The sequence below is a fragment of the Pseudorca crassidens genome, chromosome 17, assembly GCF_039906515.1.
Source record: "Pseudorca crassidens isolate mPseCra1 chromosome 17, mPseCra1.hap1, whole genome shotgun sequence".
NCBI classification, from domain to species: Eukaryota; Metazoa; Chordata; class Mammalia; order Artiodactyla; family Delphinidae; genus Pseudorca; species Pseudorca crassidens.
The window spans coordinates 37,655,461-37,671,146 of NC_090312.1; the positions used below are offsets into that span (position 1 = coordinate 37,655,461).

The 15,686-nt window shown below is 38.1% G+C and overlaps 1 protein-coding gene across 8 annotated transcripts in view; it reads right to left on the reverse strand.

Annotated features, from left to right (window-relative positions):
• Positions 1–15,686, reverse strand: part of VPS13B (vacuolar protein sorting 13 homolog B) — a 798,169-nt gene that overhangs the window by 147,938 nt on the left and 634,545 nt on the right. The window lies entirely within an intron of this gene.

A 15,686-nucleotide genomic window follows, 5' to 3' on the forward strand; every position in this document is an offset into this window, starting at 1 on the left:
GAGCCCCCTAATCAGCTGCTCCTTTAACCCCGTCCTGTCTGAGCGAAGAACACGCAGAGGTGGGGCCAAATCCAAAGCTGAAACCCAGGAGCTGTTCGAACAAGGAAGAGAAAGGGAAATTTTTCCCAGCAGCCTTAGGAGCGGTGGATTAAATCCCCACAATCAACTTGATGTACCCTGCATCTGCGGAATACCTGGATAGACAACGAATCATCCCAAAATGGAGGTGGTGGACTTTGGGATCAACTGTAGACTTCGCGTTTGTTTTCTGCATCTAATTTGTTTCTGGTTTTATGTTTATCTTAGTTTGGTATTTACAGCTTATTATCATTGGTAGATTTGTTTATTGATTTGGTTGTTCTCTTCCTTTTTAAAAATTTTTAATGTATATATATATATTTTTTCCTTTTTCTCCTTTTGTGAGTGTGTATGTGTATGCTTCTTTGTGTGACTTTGCCTGTATAGCTTTACTTTTACCATTTGTCTTAGGGTTCTGTCCGTCCTTTTTTTTTTCTTGTATAGTTTTTAGAGCTTGTTATAATTGGTGGATTTGTTTTTGCATTTGGTTGCTCTCTCTTCCGTTTTCTTTTTTACTACTTTAACATTTTTTTATATATAATAATATATATATTTTTATTTTAATAACTTTATCTATTTTTCCTTCTTTCTTTCTTTCTTTCTCTCCCTTTTCTTCTGAGCGGGGGTGGCTGACAGAGTCATGGTGCTTCAGCAGGGTGTCAGGCCTGAGACTCTGAGGTGAGAGAGCCAAGTTCAGGACATTGGTCCACCAGATACCTCCTGGCCCCACGTAATATCAAACAGCGAAAGCTCTCCCAGAGATCTCCATCTCAGCGCTAAGACCCAGCTCCACTCAATGACCAGCACGCTAGAGTGCTGGACACCCTAAGCCAAACAACTAGCAAGACAGGAACACAACCCCACCCACTAGCAGAGAAGCTGCCTAAAATCATAGCAAGTTCAGAGACACTCCAAAACACACCACCGGATGTGGTCCTGCCCACCAGAAAGACAAGATCCAGCCTCATCCACCAGAACACAGGCACCAGTCCCTTCCACCAGGAAGCCTACACAACGCACTGAAACAAACAGCCACTGGGGCAGACACCAAAAACAACGGGAACTACGAACCTGCAGCCTGCAGAAAGGAGACCCCAAACACAGTAAGTTAAGCAAAATGAGAAGACAGAGAAATACACAGCAGATGAAGGCGCAAGTTAAAACCCACCAGACCAAACAAATGAAGAGGAAATAGGCAGCCTACCTGAAAAAGAATTCAGAATAATGATAGTAAAGATGATCCAAAATCTTAAAAATACAATGGAGAAAATACAAGAAACGTTTAACAAGGACGTAGAAGAACTAAAGAGCAAACAAACAATGATGAACAACACAATAAATGAAATTAAAAATACTCTAGATCGGATCAATAGCAGAATAACTGAGGCAGAAGAACGGATAAGTGACCCAGAAGATAAAATAGTGGAAATAACTACTGCAGAGCAGAATAAAGAAAAAAGAATGAAAAGAATTGAGGACAGTCTCAGAGACCTCTGTGACAACATTAAACACACCAACATTGGAATAATAGAGGTCCCAAAAGAAGAGAAAAAGAAAGGGACTGTGAAACTATTTGAACAGATTATAGTTGAAAACTTCCCTAATATGGGAAAGGAAATAGTTAATCAAGTCCAGGAAGAACAGAGAGTCCCATACAGGATAAATCCCAGGAGAAACATGCCAAGACACATATTAAGCAAAGTCCCAAAAATTAAATACAAACAAAAAATATTAAAAGCAGCAAGGGAAAAGCAACAAATAATATACAAGGGAATCCCCATAAGGTTAACAGCTGATCTTTGAGCAGAAACTCTGCAAGCCAGAAGGGAGTGGCAGGACATATTTAAAGTGATGAAAGAGAAAAACCTACAACCAAGATTACTCTACCCAGCAAGGGTCTCATTCAGATTCCATGGAGAAATTAAAAGCCTTACAGACAAGCAAAAGCTAAGAGAATTCAGCACCACCAAACCAGCTTTACAACAAATCCGAAAGGAACTTCTCTAGGCAGGAAACACAAGAGAAGGAAAAGGCCTATGATAACAAACCCAAAACAATTAAAAAAATTAATAGGAACACACATATCAATAACTACCTAAAATGTAAATAGATTAAATGCTCCAACCAAAACACACAGACTGCGTGAAAAGATACAAAAACAAGACCTGTATATATGCTGTCTACAAGAGACCCACTTCAGACCTAGGGACACATATAGACTGAAAGTGAGGGGATGGAAAAAGATATTCCATGCAAATGGAAATGAAAGGAAAGCTGGAGTAGCAATTCTCATATCAGACAAAATAGACTTTAAAATAAAGACTATTACAAGAGACAAAGAAGGACACTACATAATGATCAAGGGATCAATCCAAGAAGAAAATATAACAATTGTAAATATTTATTCAAACAACATAGGAGCACCTCAATACTTAAGGCAAATGCTAACAGGGATAAAAGGGGAAATTGACAGTAACACAATCATAGTAGGGGACTTTAACATCCAACTTTCACCAATGGACATATCATCCAAAAAGAAAATAAATAAGGAAACACAAGATTTAAATGATACATTAAACAAGATGGAATTAATTGATTATTAATTAATTTACAGGACATTCCATCCAAAAACAACAGAATACACTTTCTTCTCAAGTGCTCATGGAACATTCTCCAGGATAGATCATATCTTGTGTCACAAATCCAGCCTTGGTAAATTTAAGAAAACTGAAATCATATCAAGTATGTTTTCAGACCACAACGTTATGAGACTAGATGTCAAGTACAGGAAAAATCTGTAAAAAATACAAACACATGGAGGTTAAACAATACAATACTAAATAACCAAGATCTCACTGAAGATATCAAAGAGAAAATAAAAAAATACTTAGAAACAAATGACAATGAAAGCATGACAAAACAAAATCTATGGGATGCAGCAAAAGCAGTTCTAAGAGGGAAGTTTATAGCAATACAATCCTCCCTCAAGAAAGAAGAAACATCTCAAATAAACCACCTAACCTTACACCTAAAGCAATTAGAGAAAGAAGAACAAAAAAACAGCAAAGATAGCAGAAGGAAAGAAATCATAAAGATCAGATCAGAAATAAATGAAATAGAAATGAAGGAAACAACAGCTAAGATCAATAAAACTAAAAGCTGGTTCTTTGAGAAGATAAACAAAATTGATAAACCACTAGCCAGACTCATCAAGAAAAAAAGGGAAAAGACTCAAATCAATAGAATGAGAAATGATAAAGGAGAAGTAACAACTAACACTGCAGAAATACAAAAGATCATGACGGATTACTACAAGCGACTCTATGCCAATAAAATGGACAACCTGGACGAAATGGACAAATTCTTACAAAAGCACAACCAGCTGAGACTGAACCAGGAAGAAATAGAAAATATAAAGAGACCAATCACAAGCACTGGAATTGACATGGTGATTAAAAATCTTCCAATAAACAAAAGCCCAGGACCAGAAGGATTCACAGGGGAATTCTATCAAACATTTAGAGGAGAGCTAACACTTAGCCTTCTCAAACTCTTCCAAAATACAGCAGAGGGAGGAACACTCCCAAACTCATTCTATGAGGCCACCATCACCCTGATACCAAAAGAAGACAAAGATGTCACAAAAAAACAAAACTACAGACAAATATCACTGATGAACACAAAGGCAAAAATCCTCAACAAAACAGTAACAAACAGAACCCAACAGCATGTTACCTTTTTTTTTATTTTTTTTTTTGCTGTACGCGGGCCTCTCACTGTTGTGGCCTCTCCTGTTGCGGAGCACAGGCTCCGGACGCGCAGGCTCAGCGGCCATGGTTCACGGGCCCAGCCGCTCCACGGCATGTGGGATCTTCCCGGACCGGGGCACGAACCCATGTCCCCTGCATCGGCAGGCGGACTCTCAACCACCAGCATGTTACTTTTAACGTAACGTGATCATACACCATGATCAAGTGGGGTTTATCCCAGGAATGCAAGGATTCTTCAATATATGGAAATCAATCAATGTAATAAACCACATAAACAAACTGAAGGAGAAAAACCATATGATCATCTCAATAGGTGCAGAAAATGCTTTCGACAAAATTCAACACCCATTTATGATAAAAGTTCTGCAGAAAGCAGGCATAGGGGGAACTTACCTTAACAAAATAAAGGTCATATATGACAAACCCAGAGCCAACATCGTTCTCAATGGTGAAAAACTGAAACCATTTCCACTAAGATCAGAAACAAGACAAGGTTGCCCACTCTCAGCACTATTATTCAACATAGTTTCGGAAGTTTTAACTACAGCAATCAGAGAAGAAAAAGAAATAAAAGGAATCCACATCAGAAAAGAAGAAGCAAAGCTGTCACTGTTTGCAGATGACATGATACGATACATAGAGAATCCTAAAGATGCCACCAGAAAACTACTAGAGCTAATCAATGAATTTGGTAAAGTAGCAGGATACAAAAATTAATGCACAGAAATCTCTTGCATTCCTATACACTAATGATGAAAAGTCTGAAAGAGAAATTAAGGAAACACTCCCATTTACCATTGCAACAAAAAGAATAAAATACCTAGGAATAAACCTACCTAAGGAGACAAAAGACTTGTACACAGAAAACTATAAGACACTGAGGAAAGAAATTAAAGATGATACAAACAGTTGGAGAGATATAATGTGCCTTGAATAGGAAGAATCAACATTGTGAAAATGACTATACTACACAAAGCAACCTACAAATTGAATGCAATCCCTATCAAACTACCAATGGCGAGGCCTGAACCAAGATGGCAGCGTAGAAGGACGTGCTCTCACTCCCTTTTGTGAGAACACCAGAATCACAACTAGGTGCTGCACAATCATCGACAGGAAGATACTTGAACTCAACAAAAAAGATACCCTACATCCAAAGACAAAGGAGAAGCCACACTGAGATGGTAGGAGGGGTGCAATCACAGCAAAATGAAATCCCATAACTGCTGGGTGGGTGACTCACTGGAGTAAAGGTTCTGAGCCCCATGTCAGACTTCCCAACCTGGGGGTCTGGCAACAGGAGAAGAAATTCCTAGAGAATCAGACTTTGAAGGCTAGTGCGATTTCATTGCAGGACTTAGACAAGACTGGGGAAAACAGAGACTCCACTCTTGGGGGGCACACACAAAGTAGTGTGTGCATCAGGACCCAGAGGAAGGAGCAGTGACCACAGAGGAGACTGAACCAGACCTACCTGCTAGTGTTGGAGGGTCTCCTGCAGAGGTGGGGGGTGGCTGTGGCTCACCATGGGGACAAGGACACTGGCAGAAGAAGTTCTGGGAAGTACTCCTTGGCGTGAAGCATCCCAGAGTCTGCCATTAGCCCCACCAAAGAGCCCAGGTAGGCTCCAGTGTTGGGTTGCCTCAGGCTAAACAACCAAAAGGAAGGGAATCCAGCACCACCCATCAGGATTCAAGCAAATTAAAGATTTACTGAGCTCTGCCCACCAGAGCAACAGTCAGCTCTACCTACCACCAATCCCTCCCACCAGGAAACTTGCACAAGCCTCTTAGATAGCCTCATCCACCAGAGGGCAGACAGCAGAAGCAAGAAGAACTACAATCCTGCAGCCTGTGGAACAAAAAACACATTCACAGAAAGGTAGACAAGATGAAAACGCAGAGGGCTATGTACCAGATGAAGGAACAAGATAAAACCCCAGAAAAACAAATAAATTAAGTGGAGATAGGGAACCTTCCAGAAAAAGAATTCAGAATAACGACAGTGAAGATGATCCAGGACCTCGGAAAAGGATGGAGGCAAAGATCGAGAAGATGCAAGAAATGTTTAACAAAGACCTAGAAAAATTAAAGAACAAACAAACAGAGATGAACAATACAGTAACTGAAATGAAAACTACACTAGAAGGAATCAATAGCAGAATAACTGAGGCAGAAGAATGGATAAGTGACCTGGAAGACAGAATGGTGGAATACACTGCTGCGGAACAGAATAAAGAAAAAAGAATGAAAAGAAATGAAGACAGCCTAAGAGACCTCTGGGACAACATTAAACGCAACAACATTCGCATGATAGGGGTCACAGAAGAAGAGAGAGAGAAAGGAGCAGAGAAAATTTTGAAGAGATTATAGTCGAAAACTTCCCTAACATGGGAAAGGAAATAGCCACCCAAGTTGAGGAAGCGCAGTGAGTCCCATACAGGATAAACCCAAGGAGAAACACGTCAAGACACATAGTAATCAAATTGGCAAAAATTAAAGAGAAAGAAAATTATTGAAAGCAGCAAGGGAAAAATGACAAATAACATACAAGGGAACTCCCATAAGGTTAACAGCTGATTTCTCAGCAGAAACTCTACAAGACAGAAAGGAGTGGCAAGATACACTTAAAGTGATGAAAGGGAAGAACCTACAACCAAGAGTACTTTACCCGGCAAGGATCTCATTCAGATTCGATGGAGAAATCAAAAGCTTTACAGAGAAGCAAAAGCTAAGAGAATTCAGCACCACCAAACCAGCTCTACAACAAATGCTAAAGGAACTTCTTCTCTAAGTGGGAAACACTAGAGAAGAAAAGGACCCACAAAAACAAACCCAAAACAATTAAGGAAATGGTAATAGGAACATACGTATCAATAATTACCTTAAATGTGAATGGATTAAATGCTCCAACCAAAAGACACAGGCTTGCTGAATGGATAAGAAAACAAGACCCATACATAGGCTATCTAAAAGAGACCCATTTCAGACCTAGGGACCCATACAGACTGAACGTGAGGGGATGGAAAAAGATATTCCATGCAAATGCAAATCAAAAGAAAAAAGCTGGAAGGCTTCCCTGGTGGTGCAGTGGTTGAGAGTCCACCTGCCAATGCAGGGGACACGGGTTTGTGCCCCGGTCTGGGAAGATCCTACATGCCGTGGAGTGGCTGGTCCCATGAGCCATGGCCGCTGAGCATGCGCGTCCGGAGCCTGTGCTCGCAACAGGAGAGGCCACAACAGTGTGAGGCCCACATACCGCAAAAAAAAAGAAAGCTGGAGTAGCAGCACTCATATCAGATCAAATAGACTTTAAAATAACAATGTCACAAGAGACAAAGAAGGACACTACATAATGATCAAGCGATCAATCCAAGAAGAAGATATAACAATTATAAGTATATATGCACCCAACATAGGAGCACCTCAATATATAAGGCCACTGCTAACAGCTACAAAAGAGGGAATCGACAGTAATACAATAATAGTGGGGGACTTTAACACCTCACTTACACCAATGGACAGATCATAAAAAATGAAAATAAATAAGGAAACAGAAGCTTTAAATGACACAATAAACCAGATAGATTTAACTGGTATCTATAGGACATTCCATCCAAAAACAGCAGATTACACCTTCTTCTCAAGTGTGCACAGAACATTCTCCAGGATATATCACATCTTGGGTCACAAATCAAGCCTCAGTAAATTTAAGAAAATTGAAATCATATCAAGCAACTTTTCTGACCACAATGCTACGAGACTAGATATGAATTACAGGGAAAATAACTTAAAAAAAAGAAACACATGCAGGCTAAAGAATACATTACTAAATAACCAAGAGATCACTAAAGAAATCAAAGAGGAAATAAAAAAATACCTGGAGACAAATGACAATGAAAACATGATGATCCAAAACCTATGGGTTGCAGCAAAAGAGTTCTAAGAGGGAAGTCTATAGCTATACAAGCCTACCTCAAGAAACAAGAAAAATCTCTAATAAACAATCTAACCTTACACCTAAAGGAACTATAGAAAGAAGAACAAACAAAACCCAAAGTTAGCGAAAAGATTGAAATCATAAAGATCAGAGCAGAAATAAATGAAAAAGAAACAAAGAAAACAATAGCAAAAATGAATAAAAGTAAAAGCTGGTTCTTTGAGGAGATAAAGAAAATTGATAAACCATTAGGCAGACTCATCAAGAAAAAGAGGGAGAGGACTCAAATCAATAAAATTAGAAATGAAAAAGGAGAAGTTACAACAGACACTGCAGAAATACAAAGCATCTGAAGAGACTACTACAAGCAACTCTGTGCCAATAAAATGGACAACCTGGAAGAAATGGACAAATTCTTAGAAAGGTATAACCTTCCAAGACTGAACCAGGAAGAAATAGAAAATATAAACAGACCAATCACAAGTAATGAAATTGAAACTGTGATTAAAAATCATCCAACAAACAAAAGTCCAGGACCAGATGGCTTCACAGGTGGATTCTGTCAAACATTTAGAGAAGAGCTAACACCCATCCTTCTCAAACTCTTGCAAAAACTTGCGGAGGAAGGAACACTCCCAAACTCATTCTATGAGGCCACCATTACTCTGATACCAAAACCAGACAAAGATACTACAAAAAAAGAAAATTACAGGCCAATATCACTGATGAATATAGATGCAAAAATCCTAAACAAAATACTAGCAAAAGGAATTCAACAACATATTAAAAGAATCATACACCATGATCAAGTGGGATTTATCCCAGGGATGCAAGGATTCTTCAATATATGCAAATCAATGAATATGATACACCATATTAACAAATTGATTAACAATGTGACACACCATATTAACAAATTGAAATACCATATGATCATCTCAATAGATGCAGAAAAATCTTTTGAGAAAATTCAACACCAATTTATGATAAAAACTCTCCAGAAAGTGGGCATACAGGGAACCTACCTCAACATAATAAAGGCCGTATTTGATAAACCCACAGTAAACATCATTCTCAATGGTGAAAAACTGAAAGCATTTCCTCTAAGATCAGGAACGAGACAAGGATGTCCACTCTCACCACTATTATTCAACATAGTTTTGGAAGTCCTAGCCACAGCAATCAGAGAAAAAAAAGAAATAAAGGGAATACAAATTGGAAAAGAAGTAAAACTGCCACTGTTTGCAGATGACACAATACTATACATAGAGAATCCTAAAGATGCCACCAGAAAACTACTAGAGCTAATTAATGAAACTGGTAAAGTTGCAGGATACAAAATTAATACACAGAAATCTCTTGCATTCCTATACACTAATGATGAAAAATCTGAAAGAGGAATTAAGGAAACACTCCCATTTATCATTGCAAGTAAAAGAATAAAATACCTAGGAATAAACCTACCTAGGGAGACAAAAGACCTGTATGCAGAAGACTATAAGACACTGATGAAGGAATTAAAGATGATACCAACAGATGTAGAGATATACCATGCTTTTGGATTGAAAGAAGCAATATTGTGAAAATGACTATACTACGCAAAGTAATCTACAGATTCAATTCAATCCCTATCAAATTACCAATGGCATTTTTTACGGAACTAGAACAGAAAATCTTAAAATTTGTATGGTGACATCAAAGACCCCAAATAGCCAAAGCAGTCTTGAGGGAAAAAAATGGAGCTGGAGGAATCAGACTTCCTGACTTCAGACTATACTACAAAGCTACAGTAATCAAGACAATATGATAGTGGCACAAAAACAGAAACACACATCAATGGAACAAATAGAAAGCCCAGAGGTAAACCCACGCACCTATGGTCAACTAATCTATGACAAAGGAGGCAAGGATATACAATGAAGAAAAGACAGTCTCTTCAATAAGTGGTGCTGGGAAAACTGGACCACTACATGTAAAAGAATGAAATTAGAACACTCCCTCACACCATACACAAAAATAAACTCAAAATGTATTAGAGACCTTAATGTTAGATCGGACACTATAAAACTCTTAGAGGAAAACATAGGAAGAACACTCTTTGACATAAATCACAGCAAGATATTTTTTGATCCACCTCCTAGAGTAATGGAATTAAAAACAAAAATAAACAGATGGGACCTAATGAAACTTAAAAGCTTTTGCCCAGCAAAGGAAACCATAAACAAGATGAAAAGACAACGCTCAGAATGGGAGAAAATATTGCAAACGAATCAATGGACAAAGGATTAATCTCCAAAATATATAAACAGCTCATGCAGCTCAATATTAAAAAAAAAACCCAATCCAAAAATGGGCAGAAGATCTAAATAGACATTTCTCCAAAGAAGATATACAGATGGCCAAGAAGCATATGCAAAGCTGCTCAACAACCCTATTAGAGAAATGCAAATCAAAACTACAATGAGGTGTCTCCTCACACCAGTTAGAATGGGCATCATCAGAAAATCTACAAACAACAAATGCTAGAGAGGGTGTGGAGAAAAGTGAACCCTCTTGCACTCTTGGTGGGAATGTAAATTGATACAGCCACTCTGGAGAACAGTATGGAGGTTCCTTAAAAAACTACAAATAGAATTACCATATGGTCCAGCAATCTCACTACTGGGCATATACCCAGAGAAAACCATAATTCAAAAAGACACATGTACTCCAATGTTCATTGCAGCACTATTTACAATAGCCAGGTCATGGAAGCAACCTAAATGTCCATCGACAGACGAATGGATAAAGAAGATGTGTTACATATATACAATGGAATATTACTGAGCTATAAAAAAGAATATAATTGGGTCATTTGTTGAGATGTGGATGGATCTAGAGAGTGTTATAGAGTGAAGTAAATCATAAAGAGAAAAACAAATATCGTATATTAACACATCTATGTGGAACCTAGAAAAATGGTACAGATGAACTGGTTTGCAGGGCAGAAATTGAGACACAGATGTAGAGAACAAAAGTATGGACACCAAGGGGGGAAAGCCGCGGGGTGGTGGTGGTGGTGGTGGTGTGATGAATTGGGCAATTGGGATTGACATGTATACATTGATGTGTATAAAATTGATGATTAATAAGAACGTGCTGTATAAAAAAATTAAATTAAATTAAATTAAAAAAAAAAGAAAAGAAAAGTGAGGAATTCACCTAGATCTGTTAGGCAAAATGTGTGATAAACCCTTGGTATGACTTTCCTAGCCCTGAGAGATCTTTTAAAAGTTCAGTATGAGACTCCTTATCAAAATTTCACACACACACATAAGAATTCTATATCATCAATTATAGTTATATAAATCATCAGGCCAAGTTTACTGAGACCAGACTTATTTTGCAAACAAACTACTCTTAATTTGGTTACATTTGGTAAAAATGACGGTAATTTTAGAGAGAAAAAGATTGTTTCAGTGAATATTAAATTCTGGTTTTGTTAATGGAGGGTCTGTATTTATTAAGACTTACCTCCTAGGTAGTTCCCTGCTGTCATGCTATATTAATGTAAAGTTTAATTGAAGGACACTCTAAGTTTGTTTCTGAAGTTTATCTTAGTAATCTATCTTTGAATGAAGATCAGATGCCCCAGGACCTGGAACCAGGAGATTGTGCATGCTAAAACAGACATAATTTAAAGACTATCTCCAACCTGGTCGGAAGGACACTTTTCAGGTACTCTTAACTAGCTGATGAACAGTGAAACTGAAGGGAATGACTCCTGGATTAATTACCACTCACAAAGGGCCCCTGCAGTGGACTGGCCTATGGAGAGTGTGGTTGACCTCAAAATCACCTTAAAACAATGCTCAAACAAAAGAGAAACTACCCTCATACTAGGATGAGAAGAAGACGACATCAGAAGTAGACAGCTTGCTCAAGATTCTGGACCTAACTCGTATGATCATTTATAATGTTTTCTTGACTTCTTGGACTCTTGCATATGAATCAAATGTTTTCCTATCATGGGCATGATCCTATGCTAGTTTTTTTTTTTTTTTTTTCCTATGCTAGTTTTAAAAATCAATCCAGTTGTTGGGTTTGTGGCCAATTACCTGTGTCTAGTACTTCTGGGTTACCTTGGTGGATTTCTCTACTCCAAGGCTCTAATTGGTTGGCTCTTAGGAAATTTATTCTAGAAGAGAGAAATTATAGTCCTATTTAGGCCACTATTAATATTAGTAGGTGGGATCCCCTCACCTAGCCAATTAATGATCCTACTCTGACTCTGGCCATAAATTTTTCTTTATTACTCAGGCTCAATCATAGCAACAAGCAAAATTTCAGCCAAGGAATAAGACCTCCCACAATTATGGGATGGATTTATGTAGTTAACACCAGGCCATGGTAATTTAAGTTTAAAGGCTCCTCTATGTTGGGAACAATTAAATCATAGTAAGGATAATCAGTCTAGTAACACTAGGAAACTGGGCTGGGTGTCTTATGGACAGTGCCAATATAAAATTTACCTTAAAGATAAGGATTGGTACAGAACAGACTAAGTGAGACAACCTGGGATATACTGGGCCACACTTAATGGAAGCTTGCTTAATTCTTACTTATGACTTCACTACTACTGCTAGCTATGTTATTTGTATTTCACCTGTTTTACAAAATTGTTGTTTCTTACATTACCAAATGTGTGACTAAGCCTGTCATCAAATGATGATATATGGTTCCATGTAAGATCAATGATGGTAATAGTGTAACTCTAGATATGGGAAGAAGCAACAAGAGGGAATATTTTCCTGGACTGTAAGAGACTAGTAAGACAGGTGGTCCAGAGACTTTTTGGCTACTCCTGTGGCCTAGTCCAGTAAGAGCACATTGAGTAGCCTACCAGAAAACTCTTTTCCAGGCCTTGGAATGAGCATTCCTAGCCCCATGGATTGAAATGGTCATGAAATGCCCCCCCAAACCATGGTCAAATTTATGACCATGAAGGGGCCCTGCTGACTGGAAAGCAGCACTTGCCATTGGCACTTGCTGTCTGTCTCTACAAAGATTAAAACATGAGCCACTGCAGCTGCTGACCTTCAATACCCCCTGAAAGGAGTTCACAGTTGACATCAGGAATGAGGCAGTCTGTTCCCTGGGAAAAACTGGCAGAACAGGCCTTCAGACAGTTAGATATTTTCAGGAGAAGATTTTTTGAGCCGAAATTCTTGCATCTTCTCATACCTAGAGAAACACTAACGTCATTAACGGTGACATCTGCTTTGGCTATAAAGGAGAATATTACAATTAAAAGTCAAAATGGAAAAAAAAAACCCAACAAAAAACAAACTACCAATGGCATTTTTCACAGAACTAGAACAAAAACTTTCACAATTTGTATGGAAACACAAAAGACCCCAAATAGCCAAAGCAGTCTTGAGAAAGAAAAACAGAGCTGGAGGAATCAGGCTCTTGGATTTCAGACTATACTACAAAGCTACAGTAATCAAGACAGTATGGTACTGGCACAAAAACAGAAATATAGATCAACGGAACAGGATAGAAAGCCCAGAGATAAACCCACACAATATGGTCATCTTATTTTTGATAAAGGAGGCAAGAATATACAATGGATAAAAGACAGTCTCTTCAATAAGTGGTGCCAGGAAAACTGGGGAGCTACACGTAAAAGAATGAAATTAGAACACTCCCTAACGCCATACACAAAAATAAACTCAAAATGGATTAAAGACCTAAATGTAAGGCCAGAAACTATAAAACTCTTAGAGGAAAACATAGGCAGAACACTCTGACATAAATCACAGCAAGATCCTTTTTGAACCACCTCCTAGAGAAATCGCAATAAAAACAAAAGTAAACAAATGGGATCTAATGAAACTTAAAGCTTTTGCACAGCAATGAAAACCATAAACAAGATGAAATGACAACCCTCAGAATGCGAGAAAATATTTGCAAATGAAGTAACTGACAAAGGATTAACCTCCAAAATATACAAGCAGCTCATGCAGCTCAATATCAAAAAAACAAACAACCCAGTCCAAAAATGGGCAGAAGACCTAAATAGACATTTCTCCAAAGAAGATATACAGATTGCCAACAAACACATGAAAAGATGCTCAACATCACTAATCATTAGAGAAATGCAAATCAAAACTACAATGAGGTATCACCTCACATGGGTCAGAATGGCCATCATCAGAAAATCTACAAATAATAAATGCTGGAGAGCGTGTGGAGAAAAGGGAACCCTCTTGTACTGTTGGTGGGAATGTAAATTGATACAGCCACTATGGAGAACAGTACGGAGGTTCCTTAAAAGACTAAAAATGGGCCTACCACATGACCCAGCAATCCCACTACTGGGCATATATACCCTGAGAAAACCATAATTCAAAAAGAGTCATGTACCAGAATGTTCATTGCAGCTCTATTTACAATAGCCAGGACTTGGAAGCAACCTAAGTGTCCATCAACAGATGAATGGATAAAGAAGATGTGGCACATATATACAATGGAATATTACTCAGCCATAAAAAGAAACGAAAGTGAGTTATTTGTAGTGAGGTGGATGGACCTAGAGTCTGTCATACAAAGTGAAGTAAGTCAGAAAGAGAAACACAAATACCGTACGCTAACACATATATATGGAATCTAAAAAAAAAATGGTTTTGACAAACCTAGGGGCAGGACAGGAATAAAGACGCAGATGTAGAGAATGGACTTGAGGACATGGGGAGGGGGAAGGGTAAGGTGCAACGAAGTGAGAGAGTGGCATTGACAATATATATACTACCAAATGTAAAATAGATAGGTAGTGGGAAGCAGCTGCATAGCACAGGGAGATCAGCTCAGTGCTTTGTGCCCACCTAGAGGGGTGGGATAGGGAGGGTGGGAGGGAGGCACAAGAGGGAGGGGACATGGGGATATACGTATGCATTTAGCTGATTCACTTTTTATACAGCAGAAACTAACACAACATTGTAAAGCAATTATACTCCAATAAAGATGTTAAAAAAAAAAAAGAACACATTCACATTCTATCCAAATAGAAAATTATCAAGAAATAAGTTGGATACCCTCACAAATTCAATACTTGACTGCAAATCAAATGCATAAAAGGTTGCAATGTAAGGTTATATATTATGTTAGCCATCAGACATCATAATAGCTAACGACCTGTCATTAGGAAATGGTTCTTAAATTATTGCTGATGACACTGCTTGAGACAGGCTGACTACTTTGTAATTTGAAAAGTCTACACATAGAAAAAAGTTTATTGACTCAGAAATTCCAAACATGTCCACACAAAACTTGTACACAAATGTTCATAGCAGCATTGCTCATAATAGCTAAAAGTGGAAAGAATCTAAACAACCATTAATTGCTGAATGGATAAATAAAATGAGGTATATCCATACAATGGAGTATTACTTGGTCATAAAAAGGAATAAAGCAGTGGCACCTGCAAAAACATGAATGAACCTTGAAAACATTATGCTAAGTGAAAGAAGCCATTCACAAAAGACCACATTTCATATGATTCCATTTACATGAAATGTCCAGAAAAGTCAAATATATAGAGACAGGAAATAGTTAGTGGTTGCCTAGTTCTGGAGAGGGAACTGGAGGATAATGGGGAGTGAATGCTAATGGATAAAGGGTTTTGGAGGTGGGTGTGTGAAAATGTTTTAAAATGGATTCTTGTGATGACCACACGACTGTGAATATAGTAAAAAACCACTGAATCGTATTCTTTAATTAGGTGAACTGTATGGTTTGTGAATTATATCTCAATAAAGCTGTTAAAAAAGTTTAGTAAAACAGCAATCTGACAATACCCTTTTCTCACCACACCAAGATTTAAAATTTAATGAAACAGTTCAAACAATGAACAAAGAC